This window comes from Dipodomys spectabilis, unplaced genomic scaffold (assembly GCF_019054845.1).
Source record: "Dipodomys spectabilis isolate Male_0828 unplaced genomic scaffold, ASM1905484v1 ptg000138l, whole genome shotgun sequence".
Classification (NCBI taxonomy): domain Eukaryota; kingdom Metazoa; phylum Chordata; class Mammalia; order Rodentia; family Heteromyidae; genus Dipodomys; species Dipodomys spectabilis.
The window spans coordinates 5,890,425-5,906,638 of record NW_024870815.1 but is presented as its reverse complement, the minus strand read 5'-3'; the positions used below and the strand labels follow the sequence as shown (position 1 = coordinate 5,906,638).

The window sequence follows — 16,214 nt, the reverse complement described above, 5'->3', positions numbered from 1 at the left end:
TTTTACAGTAACAATAATAAGACACCAAAATTTTGATCCAATGTCGACACCCACAAGTAAAACAAGGGACTTTATTGAGAAGTGTTGCTTCATTTTAACGAATCAGTTTTCCCACAGAGAATATGAAACGAAGTATCAAAAAGTAACTCAGGTACGTACATTTTTCTATGCAGTTTGTCAGACTAATGATGACTTTTAAATTAGTATTTCCCCCACTGTCCTCTTACACCAATTTACAATACCAGAGCCTCTACAAACAAACTCTAAACACTTAAGTTACTCGTGAACTGGAACTTGTTAAGATCGAAGTGATATTTTTCTCCAGCATTTACAGATACATTTGACCTATTAAAATGACACCTCTCTCATTACACAGTCAAACATCATGGCACAAACAGCCAATGACAATCCTGGGACCACAAGAAGATCTGCCCTGACATAAAAGGATGGCACTTTCTACATTTTTTTTTTTACATCCCAAGGATTTTTACGTATAACTTGATTTTTACCCTTTCGAAGAAAACTGATTTTATTCTCATTTCGGCACAACGCTCGTGACATTTAAAACTCTGTAACCTCGGACACGTTTAGGTCAGGAAGTACCTGAGTGCTTTATGTACAGTCGTTTTAAATTGTCCTTACATAACGCATACAAATATAAGGCGGCAGAGAAAACCTGTCAAGTACTTCATACTTATCTCTGAATAAAAAGCCCATGTGCAATACACTGTCAAAATAAAAGCTCTGGGGGGGGGGGGCAAATGTGCGGTGTCTACTATATTATGGTTTTCTATAGTTAATATACATGTGGACGATTTAATTCTTTTTTTTCTCTCCTAAACGAGTCTGTTATTAACTTTGCAACGTCCAAACAAGTTTTGCAAAGAGAAAGAATTACCACGGTCTCCCTTCCTGAGTATTTACATTTGTCTCACTAACTGAAACTACTTCCTCCCTTCATGGGGTCACAGGGGGAAGAAGGGGGGTTGTTTGTTTCACTGGGACGTTCCCCACTCCCGGACCGGGAAAGTTGTAAATATGGGGACGAACAGGGCACATTCGCTGTTAGTTGTATTGTTTCCGCCTCCTCACTAGCTACGGCTCCTCTCCCGGGCGAGGCCTGTCACCGACCAGCAGTCGCTCCGCTCAGCTCGGAGCTCTCCTAATCCCCGAGCTCAAGTAGATTCCGCTGGCCCGCGGCCTGCACTCTCCGTCGGGCCTACGCCTCCCCGGCCGCCCGGCAGGAGCCCAGTCCCCACCACGGGAGCCGGCCGGGAGAGGGTACAAAACCACCAACCACCCGGGGTGGCTGCCACCAGAGAGGAGCGAACTCTCGACTCGCCCGTGGAAGAGACCCGGGGCCGCTGAGGAAGCGGCGGGGAGGGGAGCGAGGAGAAGAGACGCTGAGGACCTGGCGCCGCCGCCACTGCCGCCGCCGCCGCCGCCGCCGCCGCCGAAATAAAGAGCAGGAATTTACCTGGGCGAATCGGCGTCTGGATCCACGGGGAGGCCGAGGCCGCGGTGGCGAGAGACTATAATCCGGGCCGGGAGGGGGGGTGGCTACGGCTCCTCTTCCGTCTCCTCAGTGCGGGGAACATGTAGAGCCGGGGGGAGACCAGCCGAGAAGACAAATCGCTGCTGCTTCTTCCTCCTCCTCCTCCTTCTCCCACATAGAAACACTCACAAACACCCGGCCGGGGGCCTGCGCTACCGGGGGGGCATCGCCACAGGCCCGGGAACCAATCCTCCTGCCGGCGGGGGCGGCCCTCCCTGCGGCTTGGTGGTGTCGGGTGAGTCGGTACCGACGGAGGGAGGGGGGAGGGCGGGGGGGGGAAGGAGCCCTGTGTGTGTCTCTCTCTCTCGTTCCGTCTCTCCCTCTCAGAACAAAATGCCGACCGGAAGTGCAGCTGCAGGAATGACTCCCTCCGCCGGCGCCAAACACTAACAACCACCCCCTCTTCCCCACTCCACTTCCGCCACCGCCGCCGCCGCCGCCGTCACTCCGGCTCGCCTCTCCCGTCTCGCCGCGCCGCTCCGCGCCCGCCGCGCTCCTGAGGGCCGGGGTGCGGCCGGCGGCTCGGCGGCGGCGGCGGCTCCGCTCCCGCGCGCTGCTGCTCTGGGCGTCTGTGGATGCTGCCTGCCCTGTGGATCCTGCGAGGCGGCGTTTGTGCCGCGGCGCTAGGGCTCCGGTTTCTACCCGGGCTTTCTTTTCCTGGAGGCCCGAGTTCTGGTGGAGGAGCGCGGGCGTGCGGACGCTCAGGCCCCAGACAGCCCCACGGGCCCGGGACTGCGGCGATGGAGGCCGAGCTGGGCTCCTGGGAGCCGCGGTCTGCGCGGCCGCTCGGAGGCCGCCCGCGATTCGATGGCGACGGTGCTTGCCCCCCCCCCCCCCGCCCTCCCTCCCCAACGGTGTCCCCGCGGCCGGGCGGATGGATGTATCGTTCACTTCTCCTTTTGAGAGGCCTGACTTAATGGCGTCTCGGTTGTGTCTGTGAAGTTAAGAACAGTCGTTGGACGTGTGAAGACTCCCGGCCGGATCGAGGTGGAGTGGTGTTTGCTTTGTGATGCACTAATTTCGGGAAATCTGGTCGCTGCTGCACTTGCTTTTCCTTGGCGGTGGTTTTGCTTCCCCCGGAACAGTCGGGAGAAGGCCGGTAGGCGACGCTGTGCGTGCGAGCGAGCGAGCTGCGGGCGGGCGGGCGGCGGAGCCGGCCCCGGCGCACCGGTCTCCGTGGGGGTGGAGCCGAGCCCCGAGGACCGACGACCTGCCGCGGGCCTCGCTCCGGCCCCGAGGCCCGAGCGCTCCGATCGTCGCTTTCCTCTTGTCTGTTGGAAATGCCGAGGCCTTGGACGAGGCTGGAGTACAAAGTGTGATCATGCGCACACTGCTGTGCCTGTTGTATTTCCTTGTTGTGTTAAACGCAGTGACTTCTTCACCCGCAGTTCTGTTACTCTGTATACATTAAAAGGGGGCTGTTCTTCTGGTAAAAAGTGCCGTAGGTAAGCGTCTTTCAGTCATACGGGACGAAATGTGTTAATGAATTCAGCTAATGGCAGCGTTGGCATTTGTGTGTGTGGACTGATGTACTGAAGTGGGGTGAGGACGTGCCTACTGTCATTCTTTTGCCCTAGAACTCACAGTGAGGGTCTAGGATCGGCCTGGAGTTCTCCCGCGCCCTCCCTCTCTAGGGAGGCACCTGTCTTAGTAGCCTTGCCAGTACACCTCTTGCCTGTTAGTCCATCGGCTGGGTTCTTTCCCCACAATATCCTAGAGTCGGCTTTCTCATCTTCCGAGTTTTGCTCAAATGTCCCCTCGGTGCTTCCCTGGCCACCATGGAAGCTGCAAGCTCCCTTGCAACATTCTAGGAGCCTTTCTTGCATATTTTGCCCTCTCATTCTCCAGCAGAAGGTAAGTTCCAGGAGGAGAAGGGGTTTGACTTTTCCTCAGTGGTGGTGTCCTACGCCAGAATAATGCCACACAGTAGATGCTCCTGATACCTCTTCCCCTTGTTTCTGAACTCCTATCCGTAATATGCTCCTATATAAAGCTAATTTATTTGTATGCTACAGAGAACTTTCAAAGTAGTAAGAACTGGAAAAGTATGTAGGAGGAATATGCAAGTATATTGAAAAAGATCACTGGAAAAAGATCACTAATACACTTTTTGAAAGCTCGCAAAAGCCACACCAAAAGTTCAACAAACTAGTGATAATAACCTGCTTTTAGGTTTCTTTAAGTGGGCATGCTAAGGACCAGTGGACTGTTTTATCATCAGATCATATCTATAGTGAGCTTCATTGTGCTCTACTGAGTGTAGCAAAACTACCCTCTTTCTTGCAAAATACATGCTATTTTGACTAAACTAAAGTCTGAGAATTTGGTTGGCTTGGCCTAAATCCAGCGGTACAGTAAAACTTCAGTAAGTTTTGGGCACAAAAATGTGTGCCAAACATATGATTCAAAAGTTGCATGTTTCTAAGACTACTAGCAAGGCCTTATATGCAGGACCACATATGTCTGCTTTGTTACTACTTAATTATGCTGTCAAGCAAAGGAAAAGCCAGAGAGATTTATTTTTATAGAAAAGGTCTAGTGAAGGCTGAGGTCAGACTTAGTGTGGATATTTTTATTCACTATTTAGTTTGCTGTCCGTTTACATTTACCCTGATATACCAATAAATCAACTTCATTTTAAAAACAATTGTGAGAACTATTATTTCCTAGTGGCTAGAAAAATAGACCTTTAAATTAAAACACCTAAGCATGGGTTTTACCTATGTTTTTATAAAATTTTCTGTATTTCATTTGCTGAGTTTGGACAAGAAAAGACAGTCTTAGAAGGTCCTGAGTTCAAACTGCAATACTGCTCCCTCCCCTTAGTAAGCCTTAATTACCAGTAAATACAATTAATAGTGTTTAGTAAATCGAATTGTTCATTTTAAATTTGTCCATCAAGTTTAAGAACGTCTTTAATATGTACATGGCTCAGAACGTTTTTAATTCAGTTTCAAAATACTAATATTTCAATTTGCCTATGGAAGCACAGCTATCTCCCTGTATACTTTCTGAAATGCTACTGATCAGATTGTAATTTTGCATGTCTAGATAACTGCAGCAGCTACACTTTATGGTAGAAAGTTCTAGTGCTACTATGATGTATCTAAATTGTTTTAGTTTCTCTCAAATATACATTGGAGGCATAATGAATGCAAATTAGCTTTGTGGAAGGCACCTCATATAAATAATGAGTGAAAGTAAACAAGGTCAGTGTCTTTGAGGGGTTTAATATGTATGGTTTACACCGATTTTTCCGGTTATAGAATCAATTTGTTGGAATACCTAATCAGTATTTCCCCAGTAAATCAATAATTTGCTTTCCTAAATTTAGACTTTATTTATTTTTGAGACAGGTTATCACTATGTAGTTTACCCTGGCCTGAAACACCCTGTGTATCCCAGAGTGTCCTCCTTATACTTTTGCTTCAGCCATCCTGGGCAAGGATTGAAGGCCATCACTACCCTGCTGGCTCCAAGTTAAGATCTTACATAGAATCATTTACTGTAATGGTGGTATTTTCCTTTCTTCCCTCCTTCCCTCCCTCCCTCCCTTTATGCTTTAACTTGTCAAATTTAGATGAAGAATAGTCCAAAAAACTGTTGAGTCAAGCCAACATTGCCTATCTTTGCTTTAAGGAATGAGTTGTCTGACTCAATTTTATTTGCTGGGAATATTCCTAGATCCCATTTGCATTTTTGATTAGTGAATGAAGTACAGAAGACTTAATAAAACAATTTAAATGGGTTTTAAGTGATAGCTGTGTATGAATTAGATTGCCAAAATTTGGTACAACTGACAGTTATAAATTTATTAAGAATTTTCAATCTTCAAGATAAATACACAAATTTTACCATAAAATCATTGGAATTGCCTGCTATCCTTTGTTAGTTATAAAATTATCTCTAACCAGGCACTAGTGTCTCATACCTATAATTCTAGCTACTCACGTTCCTAGCTGAGATTTGAACATTGCAATCCAGAGACAGCCCAGGTGAAAAGTACTTAAGACTCTCCCAAAAAGCCAAATTAGAGGTATATCTCAAATGGTGGAGCACTAACCTTGAGCAGAAAAGCAAGAGCATAAGGACAGGCACAAAAAAATTAATAAAAATCTCTAATAGGAACAAATTTTTAAAGGATAGGAAAAGTGTAAAAGACAAATACTTTATGTATGTTTCCTATGTTATATAGTTATGTGCTTGTCCCAAAACTTGAACTCAGGGACTGGGGCGCAGGCCCTGAGCTGCTTTTTCCTCAACAATAGCACGCTACCACTTGAGCCACAAGCTCTATTGGAAATGGCTACTAAATTATCAGACAACATTCTGTAAATATGTTCTTGTTACAAGGTTTTAAAGTTCCTTAATCAAATTTGTGGTGCTATTTATGAAAGTTGAATTCAATATATTTTCTCCATTTTTGCTAAAATTAAAATTTTTCCCTCAGTACCTCATTCATCTTGGCCTTTTATTCTTTGAATAAGTTTTGTCCTTTTCTCCTATAATTAATTAAGTAATAATCAATTGTCCTTTTCTCCCATAATTAAAAACTTGCTTTAAAGTTACAGATTTTATTCCATGAAATTTGTTTGTAATCCTGACCTAACTATGGTTTATATTTTTGTGTAACAATGTCTTTCTTATATCTTTAAATCAAAGTTACCAGTCACAGGTTATATATACTACAAGTGTCACTGAGCACTACATAGAATAGGGCAATGTAGAGAAAAGGAAATGCATTGCTGCATATGATTTCAATATAAAGTTACTTAAAGTAATAAATCTGCATGAAAGCTGAATCTTGGAACCTTCACACATGCTAGATGTGAACCAGAGAGTTAAAGTATACATGTATTTCAATACTGAGCTAATCTAGAGAAGTACCAGTTTAAAATTATTTTACCTATGAAACCAGGATACAAGTTCTACTAAAAACTTAAAATATCTATAGTAGATATGAAGGCTCTTTTGCATAGATTTGCTTGTAGTCAAAGTATCTGCTTAGACTACTGTTAACTAACTCTTTCTTGGTCTTATTATAAATTATTAATAATTTAGTGTGCTATGGACTAGCATTTAAAATACAGAAGTATTTTAAATTCTGTATTTTAAATGCTGAAGTATGACTACACTTCAGAATGTAAAAATATGTGTCTTAAAATAGACATGCATTTTGTAAGTCTGTATGACATGGATACAGCAAAAATAAAAGCGTGAGTTTTTATTTTTTAACTTATTTTTCTTTTATTACCTTTTTAGCAAATGGGAAGTCAAAAAAATAGAAAGGAATTAAAATTTTCTGGTGTCTATGAAGTAGTGAATTGTAGAGGAGATGTGAGAATATTTTTGAAATCTGATACTAGTTTCTGGAAGGTAATCTTAAGGTGAAGTGTCAGAAATAAAATAAATTGTTGGCAAAAATGTGAAATATGGAGGAGGAATTCTTTTCCTAGTGGATCTATATTGATTATATTAATGATCTATTTAGTACATTTTTCTAAACTATTATCTGATACAGCAAAATAATAAATGAGAGGCAAAAAAAGATTGTTTCTGCCTATCCCTATCTTTCAACTTCACAACAAGTAAATACATGTTATTAACTCATAAGAGAGCAAAGCAAATTACCATCTTTTACAGAGTAATTATAAGAACAAGTTATACCTTTAAAATATATTTTTAATCCTCCTTCCAAAAATTAAAAAAACTTTGAAAAAAGGTTTTTCTTCTAAAGCATAACAAGATAGTTGGCTCTCATTTGCTATTAAACTCATTCTATATACTTAAATAAATGCTCTTAAAATATGTGAAATTTAAAAGGAGGCTTAACAGAATCTTGTACAGAATTAGAGAAATTATATTGTATGAATGGTATGGAGAAAAAATCTGTTCAAAACTTTAGGATAAATATCTTAATACAATTTGAACATTTCATTACAACTTAAGCTTTCATTTCTTTTTCATTGTATATACTATATGTAGAGATCAATATAATCTTATGAGGTATTTTAAAAGGCATTAAAAGATTTCTTCACATTTCAAGAGATTAAAGCAGGAGAATCATAACTATGATATACTTTTGTTTTGCAACTGATTCTAGGGCCCTTTTGATGGTAGATATAAGGGTCCTATCTTAAATGAAATCTTAGCTAAACACAAAATTCACTAGAGAATATGACTGTTAATTATTGAATCAAAGTTTATTCACTCCCAAATTTTCATCAATGTAATACTACTCTATTACCCTAAGAAAATAATTATAATGTAAGCCACCAGGGGGAGCTAAATCAGTTGTGAGGTAGCTGGGAGAGACCACATGACTTCCTGTTTTGAATTTAACTGTTATAGCAGCTGTTCTCTTCTTTTTCCTTTAGTATATTAAAAAACAAAAAACAAAAGCAAAGGGGAAGGTTACCAGATATCAAATCTGGATAGAGTGATGATTTAAATTGTCAGTTATCTTGTTGTAAGCAAATTAGAAACAATATATCAAACTAGAGAGAGCCCAAGGAAGAATATTTGACATGAAAAATAATTCTTTTAAACCCAGATGTTAAAAATAAGTAAAACATGTAAATATTAGGATTCTGATTTTTTTCCTACTATAGGTAGTGAACTGTGGATCAAAACTTGCAGAAAGTTTACCAGCCATTAAGCAGAAGAAATTCAGATATGTAAAAGTAGACAAGTATTAAAATCTAACATGGAAAAACAATAAACAATTTACAGCCATGAGGAATCACTATTCAGCTATAACAGCGAACATTTCTTTGTAATTCTGTGTTTATTTAAAGCTGATACTGGATTCTAAGTAGGCACATTTAAAAAGTTCGGGCCAGGCATCAGTGGCTCACACCTGTAATCCTAGCTTACTCAGGAGGCTGAGATCTGATTATTGCAGTTCGAAGCCATCTGGAAGCCAGCCCGGAAGCCAGCCCGGAAGCCAGCCCAGGCAGAAAAGTACAAAAAGCCAGAAGTGGAGCTGTGGCTCAAGCAGTACATTGCTAGCACTGAGTATAACAGGGACTGTCCAGGCCCAGTCCCGGCACAAATATATACATATATATATATATATATATATATATATATATATATATATATATATAAAAGTAGTTACTTATATAATGTTATATGTAGATATATATGTGTGTACAGTTTATAAAAGTAAGTAGATTGAACTTTTTTTAAGTTTATATACATTTAATATAAGAAACGGTATAAATTTTAGTAGGAAGTTGTAGTGAAGTAATGAGGTGATTTTTCATTAAGTACAGAAAACAGAATCATTTCCACTCTCCCTTATAAATACAACCTGTTTTGTCACAAATATTTGGAGGACTATAATAACTAATTAATAATTGTATTACTGTCAGCGTCTAGGAGATTCAAAATGTCTGGTAAAATGAGTGCTTTCTGAATGAATATATTGTCTATTCATTATTTCTAAGTAGAACTATAAGAACTGAGTTAATTGCATCAAAAAAAATTAAAGACCAAACATTTATATGTTAACACAAGAGATTTGGTCAAGTTTGGGCCATGTTTACATTTTTCATGTGTTTATTCACTAAAAATATTGAACACTACTTCCATAGGAAGGAAACCTGTCTTCTTTATGAATTAGGTCAAGTTTTAAAGTTTTATTGGAAGATTTCATTGATATATAAGTAGTCATACAAATTCAGAATGCAACTATTGGCTGCAATTAAATGGTACAAATGCAGTAGTGAATACTGGGGGTAAACTAAACCTCTCAAAGGTCAGTTCTTTTATAATGTCATGTTACAGTGTGGACGTTTATAATATATATATGTAGTGTAAAGTCACTTTAGTCATGTCAATGATATTCAAAACAACTGATCTCATATTAATCATAATTTTAAAACCAAAAAAGCAAATCAACAAGTAATTCTTACTTTATGTGTATCTTTTATTATACAAGTTGTGATTAATGTGGGCTAGTAGAATTGCATGAACAATCTGAATTTTTTAAACTATATTTTAAAATTTGATAATGTGCAAGCTGGGTTTCAGTGGCTCATGCCTATAATCCTAGCTACTTAGGAGACTGAGATCTGAAGATTATGGTTCAAAGTCAGCTAGGTATTGAAGGTCTGTGAGACTCATCTTCCAATTAATACCAAAAGTCTGGAAGTGAAGCTATGCCTCAAGTAGTAAAGTGCTAACCTTGAACTCAAAAGCACAGAGATAGTGTTCAGGGCTCTGAGTTCAAGCCCCAGGACTGGCGCAGGCACGCGCGCGCACACACACACACACACACACACACACACACACACACAAATTGTTAATGTTTCCATAATGGAAAAATAGCTATGTCTCCTTTTAAAATTATACTAATAAAGTAGCAATAGCTTCATCATGAACCATTTTCTTACCGGCAAGCATCTTAACAATGAGCCCATACCAAGCATAGTAAAAATTCATTTGTTACCACAGTCAACATTTCAAAAAATATATTTTTTATCTAATATATATCATATATTTAATATATATAGTATATTTATCTAATTTTTATTTAATAATGTAAGACTTTGTAACAATAAATTTAAAAGGAAGGAAAATAACTCATACCTTGTCTTAATCCAAAGAAAAGAATGATGACATTAGAAAAGGCATCAAGAAAATAACTTCCAGTGAACAAAGTCAGATCTGCGTAAAGAATTTATCCCTAAAAAAATTAAACAAAATTATCTTTTAGTAATGATAGCTTATTTTTATTTCTTGCCTATCTGTACTTGCCAGCATTTTTAGGATAAATATAAATTACATTAATAATAAGGAAAAATGTTTTCCTTTTTTACATAAAAAGCAGAATAGAAAGGTTGCAAATGAACAAAAAGGCTGTTTTGCAAAAATGCAAAGCTGACTATAGGCCAAATTGTGAATCCAGGTCACTTACCGAAACATTTACCATTTCTCCATCCTATTCATTCTTCCTCTACTCTGTGCTTTATGTTTCATCCAATGAACAAATCAGCCCCACCTCCTCTTACCATTACTCAGTTTGGCCTCTCAAAAACAAAACAATCCTTTGGGTACTAATGGCTCAAGCCTGGAATTCTGGCTACTCACAGTTCAAAGCCAGCTGGGCAGGAATGTCTGTGAGATTCTTAACCATTCAAAAGCTGAAAGCAGAGCTGTGGCTCAAGTGGTAGAGCATTAGTTTTGTGCAAAAAACTTAGGGACAGCACCAAGGTCCTGCTCTACTTCAAGCCCCAGTCCTTGCACACACAAAAATAGATAAACACTCAGTGTCTTCTCTAATAATCCTTCTTAATCGCAATTGATCAGCAAATTTGGACCTATTATAAGCAGAATTAAAATGGCTTCCAATTAGTTCATTATCATGACATAAGAAACCAATACAGTTTGAGCCAGAGTGCTTGCCTAGCATGCATGAAGCCCTGGGTTCGATTCCTTAGTACCACATAAACAGAAAAAGCCAGAAGTGGCTCTTTGGCTCAAGTGGTAGAGTACTAACCTTGAGCAAAAGAAACTCAGGGACAGTACCCAGGCCTGAGTTCAAACCCAGGACTAATGAAAGAAAAAAAAAAAAGTAAAATCTAAAGATTGTGCTATCTAGGAATAGCACCACACACATAATTGGATAGTACATTCCTCTTTGTATATGATGCCTACCCCAACACTTGTACTGCTAGATTAGTAACATCACTTTTACCTAGTTAAAATGTGATACTACCAAGTATCAGATGTGTCGAAAGGAGAAGCCAAAAAATTTGCCTTTTCACTTATTCAGTCATACTTGAAAGTATACCTAATGGTTAAAACTCTATGCATTTATGGTATATTCACATGCACATCTGTGAGAGGGTGGGGGAAGGGCACAGAATCAGAGGAAAATGGATGAAAAAGTCTAGCAGTTGAGTGCACTGAATATTGATGAAAGTGAACTATGCAACTCTTGGGTGGAGATGGGAGAGAGCGAATGGGAGAGAATGAGGGAACAGATGACACAATGTGAAAGGAAATGTACTTATAACCTGATGTATGTAAATGTCACCTCACTGTATATCACCTCTAAAACAACAATAAAGTAAATTTAAGAAAAAAAAACCCAACTCTCTCTATATTGCATGAGGTCCTGGGCTCAATCCCCAGCATCTCAGTAAAAGTAAAAACTGGATGTAGCACTTTCTATCCTGTCAAGTCACTTAAACTTTCTAAATCCCAATTCTCTTACCCCAAATTAGAAATAATAATTGTGGCTAAACCATATAGATAAGAAAGAATATTTGTTGCTTAGCCCATTATCATGCTAAATAAATGCTTATTATTAGGAGGTTTGAATACTGACTTTTACTAGGCAAATTACCCAAAATAACCCAATGTGTCTATTTTTAAATATCTACCAAATAGGACTCACATAAATATTTGGCAAGGATCAGTAATATTTTTAACATTTTAAATGCTGCTTGAGAAAATTTTTAAATGTTTTTCCTCTTTAACTTCTTCCTTAGAAGCCAAAAATTACCAGTTATCTTTATGCAATTTTTCTGAAACTTTCCATGTTGCTGAAATTAAAAACAATGAAATATTCTTTACTATGAAATTAATATGCTGTTACTAAAGTATAAGATTGTGTCTTTTTCTCTGATGAGTATGATTGGCCCATCACAATTAACAGTAAAGACACAAATACGAATGATGAGCCATCATAATTTCCCATGAACATGCAATTAAAAATCTCTATATGTCAGCTTATATGTAAGTTATCACAAAACAGTATGAATGCTATAGCATTATTAGTCACTACTTCTTATATGTCCTAGAAAAAAATTACTAATATTCTTTCAGACTTGTTTATTCCTAAAATTAATAGAGTGAATATGAACTTGTGTTTTGAACTATGAGTAATAGAGTGTGAATATGATCAAAGTAACTTATACAAGCATGGAAATGTCAAAATGAAACCCTTTATGATTTCAATTTAATAAACACCAATAAAAAGAATTCATATCAAAATAATAAGTCATTACATTAGTCATGGAATGATAGCAGTTTTTACATCTTTGTTTCCAATTGTGAAATTATTACTCCCATAATAAAAAGATTGCTAATCCTGAGAAGACTTTAGTTGATTTAAAAGGAACAATTTTGGAAGCGGCACTGTGGCTCAAGTGGTAGAACACTTGCCTTGAGCTGAAGAGCTCAGGGACAGCGCCCAGGCCGAGTTCAAGCCCTATGACCGACCAAAAAGAAAAAAAACAAACAAAAACAATTTTGTGTGTGTGTCAGTCCTGGCTCTGTCTCTGAGCTTTTTTGATCAAGGCTAGTGCTCTACCACTTGAGCCACAGCTCCACTTCTGGCTTTTAGGTGGTTAATTGGAGATAAGAGTCAACAGGCTTTTTCACTGGGTTGGCTTTGATCCTCAGATCTCTCTACCTCCTGAGCAGCTAAGATTACAGGTGTGAGCCACCAACACTCAGCTAAGAACAATTGTTTAAAATACTTTTCAAGCCAAGTGCTGGCAGTTCATGCCTGTAATCCTGGCTATTTAGGAGGTTGAGATCTGAGGATCACAGTTCAAAGCCAGCCAGGCACCAAAGTCCCTGAGACTCTTTGCAATTAACCACCAGAAAACTGGAGCTGTGGCTCAGAGTGGTAGAGTGCTAACCTTGGGCAAAAAAAAAAAAACACAAAACACTTTTCATATTTTCATTGGTTAAAAGCAGAGGATAAAACATGCTTCAGCAGAGTAAGAAAACCACCAGGCTCCCATCGTGCAGTTTTCATTTCCACAAACTATTCAAGTGGGCATCTTAAGTCTTCCCAGCTAAACTGTTTAACTGAAAATGGAAGGCAATCTGAATAACCACTCGCCTCTTGGAGGCAGCGTGGAACTGCGGCAGGGGGGATAAAAGCCCGGATTGGACGTGTGGGCTCCTCCGGAGCAACTGAAGTTCGGAGGTGGAATTTCATCGGGGTTTTCAGTGAAGCGCACGGAATAAGACGGGATGCAGGTGGGTGCTGGGATTTCATGTTCCCCTCATTCCTCTTGCTTCGTTATTTTAAAAACACGCAACAAACCCCTTAACACGGGCAGGGAATCATCGCTGGCAGCAACACCGCTCTTCAGGTAAGCCGAGGGCGGGGTTTTCCCCTCCTCGGGACCGGCACCACCTCCACAGCCGTTTACACGCTTTAAGAAGCGTGCGTTTACGTCAGTGTTTCAGCCGGCAGCGGGCAGGAGCCTGCGCTCCGGACGGAGGCGGCTCCGGCGCGCCTCGGCCCCGGGCCGCGCCCCCGAGGAACGACGGGCCGGACCCAGGGCTGCCACCGACTGCTACCGTTTCGGAGAAACCCGGAAGAGGGACTCGTCTGTTGTGTCTGGAGAGAGAACCACTCACAGAGACTGGCCGAGTTCCCGTCGAGGAGGGAGGAGAAGACCCTGACGCCGCCTCGGACCTGAGCGGGAAGTTTGGGATCGCACCATTCTCCCGCGGGGTGCTTACGGGAGCGGTGAGAGGATTTCCACTGACCGTTTCCCCTCGCTTTTGCTTAGGTTCTCATCCAGGTCGCCGTACTGTGCTTGTCTCCACTGCTCGAAGGTGTGACGGTGACGTTCCTTTACTCAATAGGAGGGTAACTAAGCTAAAATACCAAGGAATTTCCGCCTCCCCCCGCCGCTCTGGGAAAATGGAACGGTCCACGGGCGGCCGGGGTGGGGCGAGCGGCTGGGGGCGGGGCCGAGCTCGGCGCTGAGCCCGGCGGAGCTGTTGGCCCAGCCCAGTGCCCTGAGCGCCGCGTGAGAAGGGGCGGCGTGGGGGGGGGGGGGGGCGGGCGGGGAGGGGGCGGGGTGCGGACGGGCGAGGGAAAGGCCGGAAATTATACTAAAGTGAATGCAAGATTTTTTATTTAACAGTTGGCTCTCCCTCATACTTTTAAAATGTCAATAGTGAGAAAAACAGTATTTTAAAATACATACATACCTATCTAGATATATTCAGCGTTAGGATAACTGCCCTATAAGGTAGAGTGATGGAAAGGGTGGGATTGCTCCGGATGCTTTGTACTATATGATGACATGTAACCGTGAACCTAGCCTTGGACAACTAACGTGTGTGACAATAAAAAAAAATACACTCGAACTGTAACAAACAGTATTTTTACCTTTTTACATAATTGATGACATAAATTAAGTGGATTTCAGTGAGTCCTTTTTTTCAGGATAAAGCTGTATAAAGATTGCGAAAATATATGAAGTGGCTTTTTAAAAATGAAAACTTTTTTTTTTTCTGACTTGAATTGTTGTGTATGAGCATTGCCTCAAAAATCGAAACAGGATGCAAAGGCCTAACAGAGAAAGCCACTTGCTATCCGATTGCCCAGCAATTAATCACTGCTGAACTTTTGCCCGTTTTCCAGCCATCTAATATTACAAAAATATTACACACCTATATAGTATTGTATAACTGTATAATTCTCTGTGTATTCTGTTTTGTACACTGCTTTTTAATCAATGTCATCTGTCATTAAATATAGGTCAACATCTTTCTATGACTAGATAATATATAGTTGAACAGCAAGTTATTTAATCAATCACTGTTAAAGGTAATTGTTTCTAAACTTTTAAATGCATATCAGTAGTACTACAGAGAATATCCTTGTAATTCATCTTTGAGTTACTTTTACTTTAGGATTTCTTGAAGTGGAATTGCTGGATCAAAAACAGTTATCTGTTTAAAAATTGGGTACATATTGTCAAACTGCCTTTCCAGAAACATGTTATCAATTTACAATCCGACAGAGTACAATAGAATATCCATCTGTAATGCACATTACTATAGTGAAACCTATCATATATTCTGTTTCTTTGGACTCATTTATCTGTTAAAATCTAAATCCTTTTTCTCTCCTTTCCTGCCTCCCTCCCTCCTTCTTATGCTCTCTTCCTCTATCTCATTCTCTCTTGCTCTCTCTCTCTATCTCTTGTCTCTCTGTCCCCCTCACTCACTCTCTCTCCCTCCCTCCTTCCCTCCCCCCTACCCCTCTTCCTTCCCCTCCTCACCTGCCAGGTGCTGGTGGTTTATGCCTGTAATCCTAGCTATTCAAGGAGGCTGAGAACTGAGAATCACAGTTCCAAGCCAGCCTGGGCAACAAGTCCAGAACATTCTTATATACAGTTAACCATCAAAAAGCTAGAAGAGCAGTTGTGGCCCAAGTAGTAGAGCACTAGCCTTGAGCAATTAAGCTAAGAGATAGTGTTTGGACCCTGAGTTCATAGCTAAGTACTGATATATTCCCTCCCCCCCAAATCTTACACTTAATGTCCATTTTGATTTCATCTTGTGCCATTGTATAAACAATGTCATATCACTTATATATTTTTATTTGTAGGAACATTTTGTATATTATAAACACCAAACCTTTGTTAATATTCATACATGTGATTCCTGATTCATTTTTATCAATTTCCCATGATTCCATTTTTCAAGTTAACAGAACCTTCCCACAGAGCTTAGACTGCCCAAGGAAGAATGTCCACCCTGAAGCCTCCAGTCCTAAAAATACATATTAGGCTTTAAGATCTCTCACACAAACATTTTATTCTAATAATAACTATGACCAGGCTTGCATCTCACTGACTTGGGATCTAAATGATCACTATTAACT

General features: G+C 40.4%; 1 protein-coding gene across 3 annotated transcripts in view; it reads right to left on the bottom strand.

Annotated features, from left to right (window-relative positions):
* Positions 1–2,020, bottom strand: part of Nipbl (NIPBL cohesin loading factor) — a 172,689-nt gene extending 170,669 nt beyond the window's left edge. For 2 of the 3 annotated variants that reach the window (XM_042690590.1, XM_042690591.1), the window contains exon 1: positions 1,478–2,020. The gene's annotated coding sequence lies outside the window, so the exon portion shown is untranslated. The remainder of the gene's footprint in view (positions 1–1,477) is intronic. The other variant, XM_042690592.1, reaches the window with a different exon arrangement.
* Positions 2,021–16,214: the final 14,194 nt, after the last annotated feature.